Genomic DNA, 12,117 nt, shown 5'->3' with positions numbered 1-12,117 from the left:
CTTTGCTGAAGATACTCCAGACACAGAATCAGAGGAATCAGGCAGGCACTAACCTGGAAGCCTCCCAAAAAATAATTCTTATAACATCAAAAGGTGCCATATAAGCTGCTGTGGGACAAAAGTAATCAGCAGTCTTACACAGTTATAAACCATAACAATAACCAGCAAGATACCCCCAATGATACAATAATGTCACTTTTGTCTTGGAGGTAACCAATAACTGTATAATTGAACTAAAAGCCCACTCAGTAAGAGGGAATTCATGACTGATACTGCAAACCTAGCCAACTGACTGTGGCTGAGGATATCATAGACAACAGAGAAAAACCTACAACTGCTGTGTTCCTAAAGCAATCTACTCTCTAACTGTACCCTAAATACTCACTCTTGTACCCATCTATTGGCATATTTCCCTTCCCTCACCACCAGTATTACAAGAATTTGAAGATGTGGATGCAATGCATGAAAAAGACGGAGCATATTTTCGAGAACATGTTGAGTGTGGCAGCACTACCACTTGTTAATTTTCTTACATTGTTAATAATGTATTTCAGGTTTCACTCGGCTTGCCCGTTGCAAACTGGGCCTTTTGTCTGAGATACCTGCCCAGCAAAGAGCCAATAGCCTGTAAAAGAAGACCCAGCGGAGGGGTGAGTGTGTTTCTGAACAGCAGGCTGCAGAAGCCCGGGTCACGGAGCACAGACATTCCTCGACCCCCTAATCTTTCTGGTCATTCTGCAGGGGTTTCTCCCTGCACCTTCTGCCTTTCTCTTCCTATCCCATCCCAGCGTCCCTAAGGCACCCCTCCCCTCCTTCGGGGCCACAAAACTGCCCTGCTCGGCCCTATTGGGGCTGGGACCCGAAGTTCAAATGGCCAAAAGACACTTAAGGTCATGCTCAACCTCCTTAGCAATCAGGAAAATGCAAATCAAAACAACTCTGAGATACCATCTTACACCTGTCAGAATGGCTAAAATAAAAAACACCAATGATAACCTTTGCTGTAGAGGTTGTGGGGTAAGGGGTACACTCATCCACTGCTTGTGGGAATGCAAACTTGTGCAACCACTGTGGAAATCAGTATGGCTGTTTCTCAGGAAATTCGGGATCAACCTACCCCAGGATCCAGCAATACCACTCTTGAAAATATACCCAAGAGATGCCCTATCATACTACAAAAGCATTTGTTCAACTATGATCATAGCACCATTATTTGTAATAGCCAGAATCTTGAAACAACCTAGATGTCCTTCAATGGAAGAATGGATAAAGAAAGTGTGGAATATATACACATTAGAGTACTACTCAGCGGTAAAAAACAATGACATCTTGAACTTTGCATGCAAATGGGTGGAAATAGAAAACACTATTCTGAGTGAGGTAACCTAGACCCAAAAGGGTGAATTTGGTATAGACTCACTCATCAGTGGATTCTAGACATAAATAAAGGACATTGAGCCTTTAATTCCTGATCATAGAGAAGCTAAATAAGAAGGTGAAACCAAAGGAAAACATATAGTTATCCTTATGGATATTAGAAGTAGACTAGATTGCCAGACAAAAATTGGGATCTTGGGGTGGGGGTGGGGTGGCGGTAAGGGGTGATGGGGAGATGTGGATAGAAAAGTGAGGAGGGGAGGATGGGGAGACCCTAGGGGAATGGGATGTTTGGGATGGAGGAAGGATGGATAGGGGTGCAGGGAAGAAGATATCTTAATTAAGGGAGCCATTTTAGGGTTAGCAAGAGACTTCACTCTAGAGGGGGTCCCAGGTATCCATGGAGATGTCCCCAGCTAGTTCCTTGGGCTGCTGAGGAGAGGGAGCCTGAAATGGCCCTTTCCTATAGCCATACTGATGAATATCTTGCATATCACCATAGAAGCTTCATCTGGCGATGGAGGGAGATAGAGACAGAGACCCACACTGGAGTGCAGGACTGATCTCCCAAGGCCCAAATGAGGAGCTGAAGGAGGTAGAATATGAGCAAGGAAGTCAGGACCCAAAGGAGTGCGCCCACCCACTGTGACTGTGGGGCTGGTCTAATGGGAGCTCACCAAGGCCAGTTGGACCGGGACTGAAAAATCATGAGATACCGGATTCTCTGAACGTGTCAGACAATGAAGGCTGACTGAGAAGCCAAGAACAATGGCACTGGGTTTTGATCCTACCGCAAGTACTGACTTTGGGTGAGCCTAATCTGTTTAGATGCGCACCTTCCTGGACCTAGATGGAGCTGGTTGGACCTTGGACTTCCTGCAGGGCAGGGAACCCTGACTGCTCCTTGGACTGGAAAGGGAGGGGAAGTGGAGGGGAGAGTGGGAGGGAAATGGGAGGTGGGGAGGAGGCAATAAAAAAAAGAAAAAAAGAATGTATTTCAGACATTCATTGTTTTCTTCCTGGCATATGACTCTCCTATAACCACTCCAGGGTCCCCTTAGCTTCGTGTATGTGAACAACAGGTATACATGCATCTGCATTAACTGTCTATGAATACTCACATATCTGCTTCAATAACATTCTGCCTTTTCAGCCCTTCATTCACTTAGTCATTTTTTGTTCCCCAAACTCCAATGATTTTATTATTGCACGTATTTTCTACAATATGAAGAAAAAAATTTCTAGATCATTACTACCATTCTATGAACTCTTTCTTAGCTGGCTTTTAATTCTCCAATAGACCCTAGTAACTTCTATTAAGAAATCATCATTTTAAATTAAGAAATGTAATGTGAAATTTTCCTAAAGATATTACCTAAAAGTTAGAAAACAATGTTCATATTATAATCATTGATACTTGTCTTAGATTGTGAAAACTGTACACACAGTTGCATGCTGTTAAAAACACAGTACAGTTATCTTCCGGAAAATAATACAACTTTTAACATGCTTAATTGTGAATTAATGTAGCAACACATTTTTTAAAAACCCTACTTATACTACTTTTAATGAGGAGGAGTGAAGTTATACATGTGTTATTTCAATAATGGGATACATCATTCACGTGAAAAGCAAATGAAGGAGAGATTGCAAAGATTTTACTTGGTTTAATGCTTGCATGTTGGATTATGATTGATATTAACTTATTTACCAAAATCTCTTTAATGTTGAGACATTGTATATACAGTTTAAAAATCCCTCCTTTTTTATAAAGTAGATAATAGTTATATAATCTGTAGCATCTCATAAGTCTGCCAATATTTACAGCACTTCTTACATTTAACACAGACACTGAGGGACTCAGTTTCTTTAGCCTGAAGATTGCCAGGGTGTAACCTCTCTTTTTCTTTCATTTTTACATGATGTATTATATGATTGTTATGTTTGTAGAACTCACATTAATATTGGGAGTATTCAACAAGTAAATTACATAAACTAATGCTTGAATATATTTATATGTAAGAATGAAAAATTAAAAATACTTATTACTATCAAAATCCCATCATGCTATTGATCAGGAAGATTCCAGTGTATCCCATATAATTATAGGTTGTTGTCAATGCTATGCAAGCTGCTTTGTAACCGATTTACTTTGGACTGCTAGCATCCAAATAACAACAAGGAGACTTTTTATTAATTATGAAAGCTTGCCCTTAGCTTAGGCCTGTTCACAATTAGCTCTTTAAATTTAAATAAGCCTCTTTTTATTAATTGTAGAACAACTAATAAAAACCCAAAGACAGATACTTGGTTCAACCTGAAGGTGATACAAAGCAAAGCAGCCAAGCCACTAGAGAGCTCTTACTCTATGAACTCTTCAGACTGAAAGAGAGCAAGTTTCTATCTCATCCTATCTATAGTCCTCTAGTGCTGGGACTCAAGGCATGAACCACTGCCATACCACCTGGTTTCTATGGTAAACTAGTATAGCTACTAGAACTAAGGGTGTGTGCCACCACTGCCCTGTTTTTATGGCTGATCGGTGCAGCTGCTTTTGCTCTCTGAAGTGTGTGTGTGTGTGTGTGTGTGTGTGTGTGTGTGTGTGTGTAACTTTAAATTTAAAGATATGTATATGAATCTTTTAAATTTTTTGTCATGAATCAATGGTCATATAGAGTACTAACCAATTCTAGAAAAAAAAAGGTTTCATCTACCTTTCTATATATAATTGTGGGTTTCAGTCTCTATGAGGAATCAATAAAGTCTGGCATATTAAGTTAAGGCAGGACCGAGTCTCTCATGCCCTGTATGTAGGCTGAGCAAGGTATCCATCCCTCCATAGGGAATGGGCTCCAAGAAGCCAGTTCAAGCACTATGAATAAATACTGGTCCCACTGCCAGTGCCCTCACAAACTGCCTAAGTCACACAACTGTCACTCATATTCAGAGGGTATAGTAAAGCTGATTAAAATAATTTTTGTTTTGTTTTGTTTTTCAGTCCAGAGTGTTCCTTCTTGTGCATTTAAAGGAGTAATACTGTTGCCTCTTCTCTGAGAGGACACACATCCCTTCAGTCTATCAAGGGCATCTTAAACAGCAGAATTCAAATAAAACACCCCATTCCTCAAATAGTTTGTAGCATAATTAGTATAAAGGTGCCAATAAAGTAGTTGTATAGTGATGAAGGAGCAAAGCATCACTTTGGAGCTGGGAGTCGCTGTCAAGTTATGACTGCTTTGTCTTCTAAACACTAAGTATTTTTACGGTCACATAAAATACCTGTTCATCTCTATTCAAAGTGAATCAGGATATTTCCTGAATCATTAAAATGTGGCTTTCTGGTATTCTTTGTCATCTAATTCAAACTAACAAAGTTCTTCCAAATTTCCTCACAGGTCGACAATGTAGCTGGATGAATCACTTCAATTGCCAGTGTGCCAAGTCTTCGAGAACAACATAAAGCACCCAATGACATTTTTAAAAGGAGAGTGATCTTGATATAAAAACAATACTGAAATGTTTACTAGAGTTTTGAGGCTCTGTGTACCAAGGGGAGCATTAACATGGGGTGTCTTCGCAGCACAGCTGCTGGGTCATTTCAGAAAATATGGGTCTGACAGATGGAGAAACTAGAATGAAACCTGCAGGTATTTCTTGTTCTTTCTCAAGTCATGTTTATTTTAATTAAATTAGGGAAAAGAGAGTCTCATTTCTTAAAGGGAGACAATCTTAGAGGACTTTCATCTCCCTGCCATTTTCCCCTAGAGAATTATGAACAGGAGCAGGATGGGGAGAATGCCTCTGGCATTTTGAGATTAGAATGAATAGCTTTCAAAGGGAACTATGTATTTCCTTTCATGGGCATGTTTAACATGTGATGTTGGATAAGCTGTTAAGGTAACAAGTCTTCAATTTGGAGGTGAAACATATAACCAAGTTAGGTAGCAGACTAATTAGAGTCAGTCAGTTCTGCTAGAAAAGCCTGCATTTGTGCCCAGTGCATCATAACTGTGATACCTTGTTAGAAGAGATTATTTAATTGTTGTAGGAAGATATGATTCTGTATGATTGTTGACCCACTTGTGAGAATGGATGTACATTTCCTCTGATGTAAGGGAACTTAATTTCACCAAGATGAATTACATTTTGTGCCTCTAAATTTTAATTCTACTCCAGCTAAGTAAATATGTTAAAAATTCAGTGTCTCCCTCTAGTCCTTCCGGGAAGGGGTGCTGATGAAGAATTATTTGCATTCCCACAACCTCACATTTCTTCTACAACCATAGCCAATAATCATTTTTACAATAGTTGTATATCAGGAACTGCTTAATGTACTTTAAATTTTGCCCATTTGATGGATTCTGAGAAACTAACAGAGCAGAGAACTTTAGGAGGTATTCTATATCTCAGGATTAGCAACAATTTAAACCAGTATACAGAGAAAAGCCTTTGATTTTTCACGCTAGTATCTTTGTATCCTGTTACTACTGAGAGCAGCCCCTCTATTCATTGGTACCCAGACCTGGGACACTTACACCAAAGCTTCGGCATCGCCCTCTGCTGGCTGGTTGAAACTATCTGAGTAGAGCACATCAAATTTCAATTTTGCTTCCCTAGAACTTTCTCTTATCTAGGGTTTAAACTAACAAAATGGGTCAATAATGTTTATCTGTTTGTGATCATCACTATTCATTAAACCATGGAATCTTCTATTGAGTAAACGATAGGATTTCTGATTCTCAAGAAGTAGAGAAACCAAAGACTATCTGACTTTTACTTGGTATGCCTACACCGGGAAGGAAACTGTAGATTCTGAGAGTACAGGCAGTTATTTCTGGGAAAACAAAACAAAAAAAAAAAAAAAACAGAATATTTTCCCCAAATAAAAGCAATTGTGTGCTACTCTACAGTTGATGACAATAATTTTCTTAACTTCTTCAAACAAGCAGAGCCAAAAAAGCCTTTCCCAGAGCTTCAGGTAAAGGGAGGCATGAGAAAGAGAGCAAAGCAAAGACAATTTCCATAGCCAAGCTTCTAGAGTAGGCACAAAGAATTGGGATGGGAAGAGGTTTTCCCTCCTTCTTACCTTTGCAAAATGCCCTAGGTTCAAATTCAAAACCAGACCACAGACAAAAGCTCAGGAGAGAAGAACTTCTGTTTTCCAATTTTTACAGCATAAGTCAGAAGTTGGCTTTAGTTCACTACTAAAAGTAAAGAGGCATAGCTTCGCTGGACAGTTGTGGAGGTTGTAGTTCATTCTAACTATAAATTATTTCCACTACTGACTATGAAAGCATGCATATATATATATATATATATATATTCCAAATTTTAAAAGGATATTTGTAAGGATGGGTCACTTCTACAGGGAGGGAAATGATTTTTTTCTCCCCTATTTACAAATCCATGCCAACAAGGAATAGAAGTTGGAGAAGGGCGTTGACCAACAAGGATTAGATCCTGGGGAAGTGCACAGACTTTCCACGTTACGTAGATATCGCTCATTAGTGAGAGGCATGATCAGTCAAGCTCTGCCTTTGATCTCTAAAGTTACCAGGGGAGAAAGTGCTTAACCAACCTGAATCTCTGTTTACACATTCCAGCAACAGTGAGAAATTGTTTCGGATTGAGCAGAAATTGTCTTTTTATGAACATATCTTTATAGTGTGCATTGGCTCCAGTGTGGGAGACAGTAAAGGAAAACGCAACTTCAAGCACTATTTGGCCTGAATGCACAGATGCTAGAATTCTGCTCTCCTGGCGGAGACAGCCAGCTAGCTCCTGTAGAACAAGCCCCGTGTCTTTCCGTAGACAGGTGTCTCCTGAAAACTGACACTAAGAATGTCAAAACAGAATCACAATAACAGGTTTAATCAGGCATACCAAAACACAGAGAATGCAATTTCAGCTTTAAAAAAAAGGATAGAGGCTTCAAAGCAAATCCAAAGTGATGACTTCAGCAAAATGTTTTAAATATTGTCCTTCACACATCACAGAAATGACAAAATATTTCAAAACTCCTAACAGAATGATGCTTACAACATCTGGGAGCCAAAAAAAAAACTATCTTCTGGGGAACAGAATAAGGTATATAGCATTATTGATGGGTGTGGTTTGGTGCTCAAGCATGGTTCTTAGCCTGAAAGCCCAAAAGAACATTATGCATATGAACTGTGGCAGTTGAAATTATCTTGAATGCTTTGAATCTGAATAAGCAAATGATTTGCTTCGGTAGGAGTTCTGCAAGGTCGTTACAATGAAATGCTCATGATGTTCTAGGTTTTGCTATTAGTGCATAGGTTGAATTAGACCCAGGAAGAAGGAACAGGCTGGCCTCACAGGCTGTCAACCAGGCCAAGAACAGCATGGAATACGAAAGGGGCTGGAATTAGCTCACTGGTTGGGATACACTGAGGTCTAGACAGGATTGGTAAAGGAAGTAACTAGAGGACTCACCTTTAAACAACACCCCCAAAAGAACAAGGCCAAGTAGTTGGAGAATTTACAAAAGATGTGGCCTCAAAGAAACCTTCAGCCAAATTTCAGAAAGTTCTGTCAGAAGCAAGAGGACAGACTTTTGTAAATTCCTCTTCCTGCTCCTAGCTGCATTCACACCAGGTGTGGGTCCTCAGCTGAGATGGATAGCCCGATTTTCTTCAGCTGTGACTCTTCTGAGCATCAATAGACAGAAAGCCAGGATATTATAATGAATACAACCATAATTGGACAAACAAGCATTCAGTCATTCCTTACTTGCTACTCAATATCACAAATAATTGTTTCCCTTGTGAAGAATCCACATCTTTGTTTATGAAAAAAATGCAGACAAAATAATTCTAAGAATATAAATGTTACACATTATTACCATTGTGTCTCAACTTTTATTTTTGTTATTGATTATTTTTTTTAAAAAATCAAGGGTTATTTCTTTATTAGTCTCTTCCACAGAAGAGGAAACCCTTAACTACAGTTTGTGGTCATTATTTCAGGGTGATACATGCAAGGAAACAAAAATAGATGGTTACTTTATTAGCCTTGCAGCCTTGTGATGGCAACTAATAAGCGAATACTGTTTTGATGTCTTGAGTGGGGGAGAAAATTCTCGATTTTCCCTGTCTACTTTTAAGAAACATAAGATAAGTCAGTAGATCAGCTACATCTAAACAGAAAATTATATGAGAAAATTAGACAGAACAGGCATATTCTTTTTCAATTTACTTCAGAAGCCTTCATAAATCCATCTCAAATAGCTTAATCTGTTTATTTAAATGTTACCAAAAGAAAAAAAGGCATACATTAATTGGATAATTTTCTCAGCCAATCCAGTGTTGAACAAAGTATTGGCTGGGGGCGGGGGGGATCTCTTTGTAATCAGCCTCAAATTTTAAATTAAGAAGCAATCCCAACTTTCATCGCCTCTTTGGCCTCCAGGTTCTAAACACTACAACAAATTGGTCCATGTAGTATGTATGTACCAAGGCTAATGATGACGAGCTGATGCGGCAGGCTGAGGACGAAAAGAACAATGGGTTGAGGCACAGGTGGCAAGTTTTGCTCTGAAGGCTTCAATTCAAGTTAGACCATGTACTGAGAGGTTTGGCGGCGTTGCTCCTTGTTAGACAATGTCCTTCTTTTGACATCAACATTTTGTCTCTCCGCAGAAGAAGTCCGCTGAGATTTGATGCTGCTCATCAGCGCTATTCTGCCCCACGGTAAATGGACTGTTAGAAAGGTTTACTGTGTGTGGAAGCTGGAAGGCCGCCGCATAGGCCACTCCAGCAGCTTAGCTATCGCGCTGGCACCTCGCCAGTTTCTCTGCTAAATACATAATTAAATCTCACGGTCGACATGGTGTGATTCATTCCCATAAAGTGTGAAAACAAACAACTGTGCATGCGCTGTCCCCAATTTCAAATTCAAAACAAAAATATCCTGGAATCTTCTATTTCCCTGAAGTTCCAAATGTAATTAGATTGGTTTTACAGACAAGTAGTCTTCCAGCTTCCATGTGTTAAATCCAATCTGTCAGTTAGAGATGGGGGGGAGGTGGGGCAAGTGCCTGTGAAATGTAACATCTTGATTTCCTCTCTTTATAATCAAGTGTTCAAATTGACTTTTTTTCCCCTAGAATTATCAAAATGTCATTGCTCTCTCGTGCAGTGCCTTGTATATTTACCACTTTGCAGCCAAGAGCAAATGTTCACAGGAAAGTAATCAGACGCTCGCAAGGCTGTTGACAAAAGCAAAACTAGAGACTGCACCCATGTGTGCGAGGGCACAGCAGTGCAGGACTCGGTTCAACTCGCACCCATGCATGCGAGGGCACAGCAGTGCAGGACTCGGTTCAACTCCCGGGCCTGAAGTCACGAGGCCCTTGAAGAGTTGCCTAATGCCTCTCCACACGTCATTACAAACGCCTTCTGTAGGGCAACCCTTCCTTCATGCTTTCTAAGGAGTCTGGCACCCAACAAATTGGATTCTCCCACCTGAACCCAACAAGTCAATACTGAGGAGGGAGGTAACATTTTCAACATAGAGATAAATATTTGCATATATTTTTTTTCTGGGAAGGTCAGGATAAAGTAGAAATGTTTCAGGAAGAAAGTGAAAGAACTGCAAATTTCTTTTCGATAAATTTATCATTTGGTACAGAACTAAAACTAATACTCAAAGCTACCAGATATACAGGTTAGCTTACGCATGAATGTAAATTTATGAAGGTTATGTTTATTATATGTGCGTATGTTATAAACAAACATACCACATATAAACAGCCTTCGGTGGTGAGCAATTTTCCGTTGCATTATTATTGCGTTGTATTTTGATTTTATGCTACTATGCTTATTTCCTTATGCATATTTCCTTATGCATATTTCCTTATGCATATATACTACTAATACTCTTGCTGTCTGCTCTAAATAGTAACCATATTAGAGGACAGATTTTCCAATATAGCTTCTGAATTTTTCCTCTATAATTCTGCTAATTCTGCTTCTTTAGCTGTGAATTCTATTCCACAAACTGTCAAAACACCTCCCAGATATTTCACAGCCCTGAGAAATGCCACTGACTCCTAAATATTTGTCTCCTCTTAGCCCTGCATATTTGGTTTGTGCTACTCTACAGGCATCAGTATAAATTTTGATATTCCGAAACATGTCCTTTTTCTACCTTTCTCTACCTATGAACTTTGTTGAAATGAATAGTGTGTTACCTATTTTTAATCCTATTCAAGGCCAAGAACAGGAATTTTAAGAAAGTTCACACTTGTTCCCATAGATTATGTTGATTGAAAGAAGAAATAACTTTTTAAAAAGTCATAGGAGGTGCTGGGCATGGTGATACACACATATAAGCCAGCACTTGGGAGACCAAGACAATAGGACTGTGAGTTTGAGATGAGCCTGGGCTACATGAGACTGGCTATCAAAAGAAAAAACAGAGAAGGAAGCAAGAATGTTCAAAAATATCTATAACCCATGTCTTGTACAGCCAAATAATGTACAGATAATCTGACTTAGATAAAGCATAATCTATTGTGTAATATTCACATTTGTGCTCATCTGCATACTGCATACACTATATGATAATTTATTATGTAAATTCGGATAATGCTTTACTTTTACACTGATTCTCATTTGGCTGACTTTATACACCTACTTTTCTCTCTCTTTCTCTCTCTCTCTCTCTCTCTCTCTCTCTCTCTCTCTCTCTCTCTCTCAGACTGCTCCTTCATTTCCCAGCCACCCAGACCTGAAATAATCACACAAAAACTGTATTGATTACAATACTGTTTGCCTAATAGCTTAAGGATATTTCTAGCTAGCTCTTACATCTTAAATTAACCCATTTCTATTAATCCATGTATTACCCCGTGGTTGTAGTCTACTGGTAAGGTCCATCTGGTTAACCAATGGTATTCACAGCATACAGAGGGAATCTTACCTCTCTCTCTCTCTCTCTCTCTCTGTCTCTCTCTGTAAAACAATAATCTACTTCCATTAACCAAGTAACAAATTTTACTGCATCCTGTCTCTTGAACTTGTATGTTGTCAGAAATTTCATCTGACTTTCACTCAGAAATTCTCAATTTATCAGGAATGACCTTGTCATTTAGCGGGTCATAAATTTCTTCTACTGGAAATACTCAAATATCTTCATGTTTTGCTTAAATTTAGATTTACAGTTCTCTTAGCAGGCTAACGAACTATTTTCAACCTGTTTGACCCTCTCACTCATTGTTGTGATTCAGTTTATATGTCCACCCTCCCACCACGATCAGTCGCCTTAGTCTCTTGTTTCTCAGAGCAGTTCTTCCTGCCTGTGGTGCTGCAGTTACCAATCCCCTAGCTAGTTCAGCCATTACTATAGTTACCTAAACAATAATTGCCTCCCCTACTTTCCATTGCAGTTTTCCTGGGTTAAAGCATATTCCTGCTTCGTTACCTTTCCCATCTTTTGTGAGCAAAATTTCTCAGTTACATCTAGAAATCACCTTCCCTGTGTCTACCCCACTCTTCTATGAACTTATCACTATCTTGTTATTTAACCTATTTACTGTCTCTCCCCCCCACCCCGTGAAGGCATAACTCACAAACAATCCCACACCAGTTTGGAATCATGATTAATAGAATGGTTATTTATTTCAAGGAGAAAAACTTACAGATCACCGTCCCAGCCAACAGCCCTCTGTGCAATCAGGAAGGGAGCCTAGTCACCGTAAGTAGAGCCTGAAACCAG

This window comes from Arvicola amphibius, chromosome 1 (genome assembly GCF_903992535.2).
Source record: "Arvicola amphibius chromosome 1, mArvAmp1.2, whole genome shotgun sequence".
Classification (NCBI taxonomy): domain Eukaryota; kingdom Metazoa; phylum Chordata; class Mammalia; order Rodentia; family Cricetidae; genus Arvicola; species Arvicola amphibius.
Note: the sequence above shows the minus strand (reverse complement) of the source record.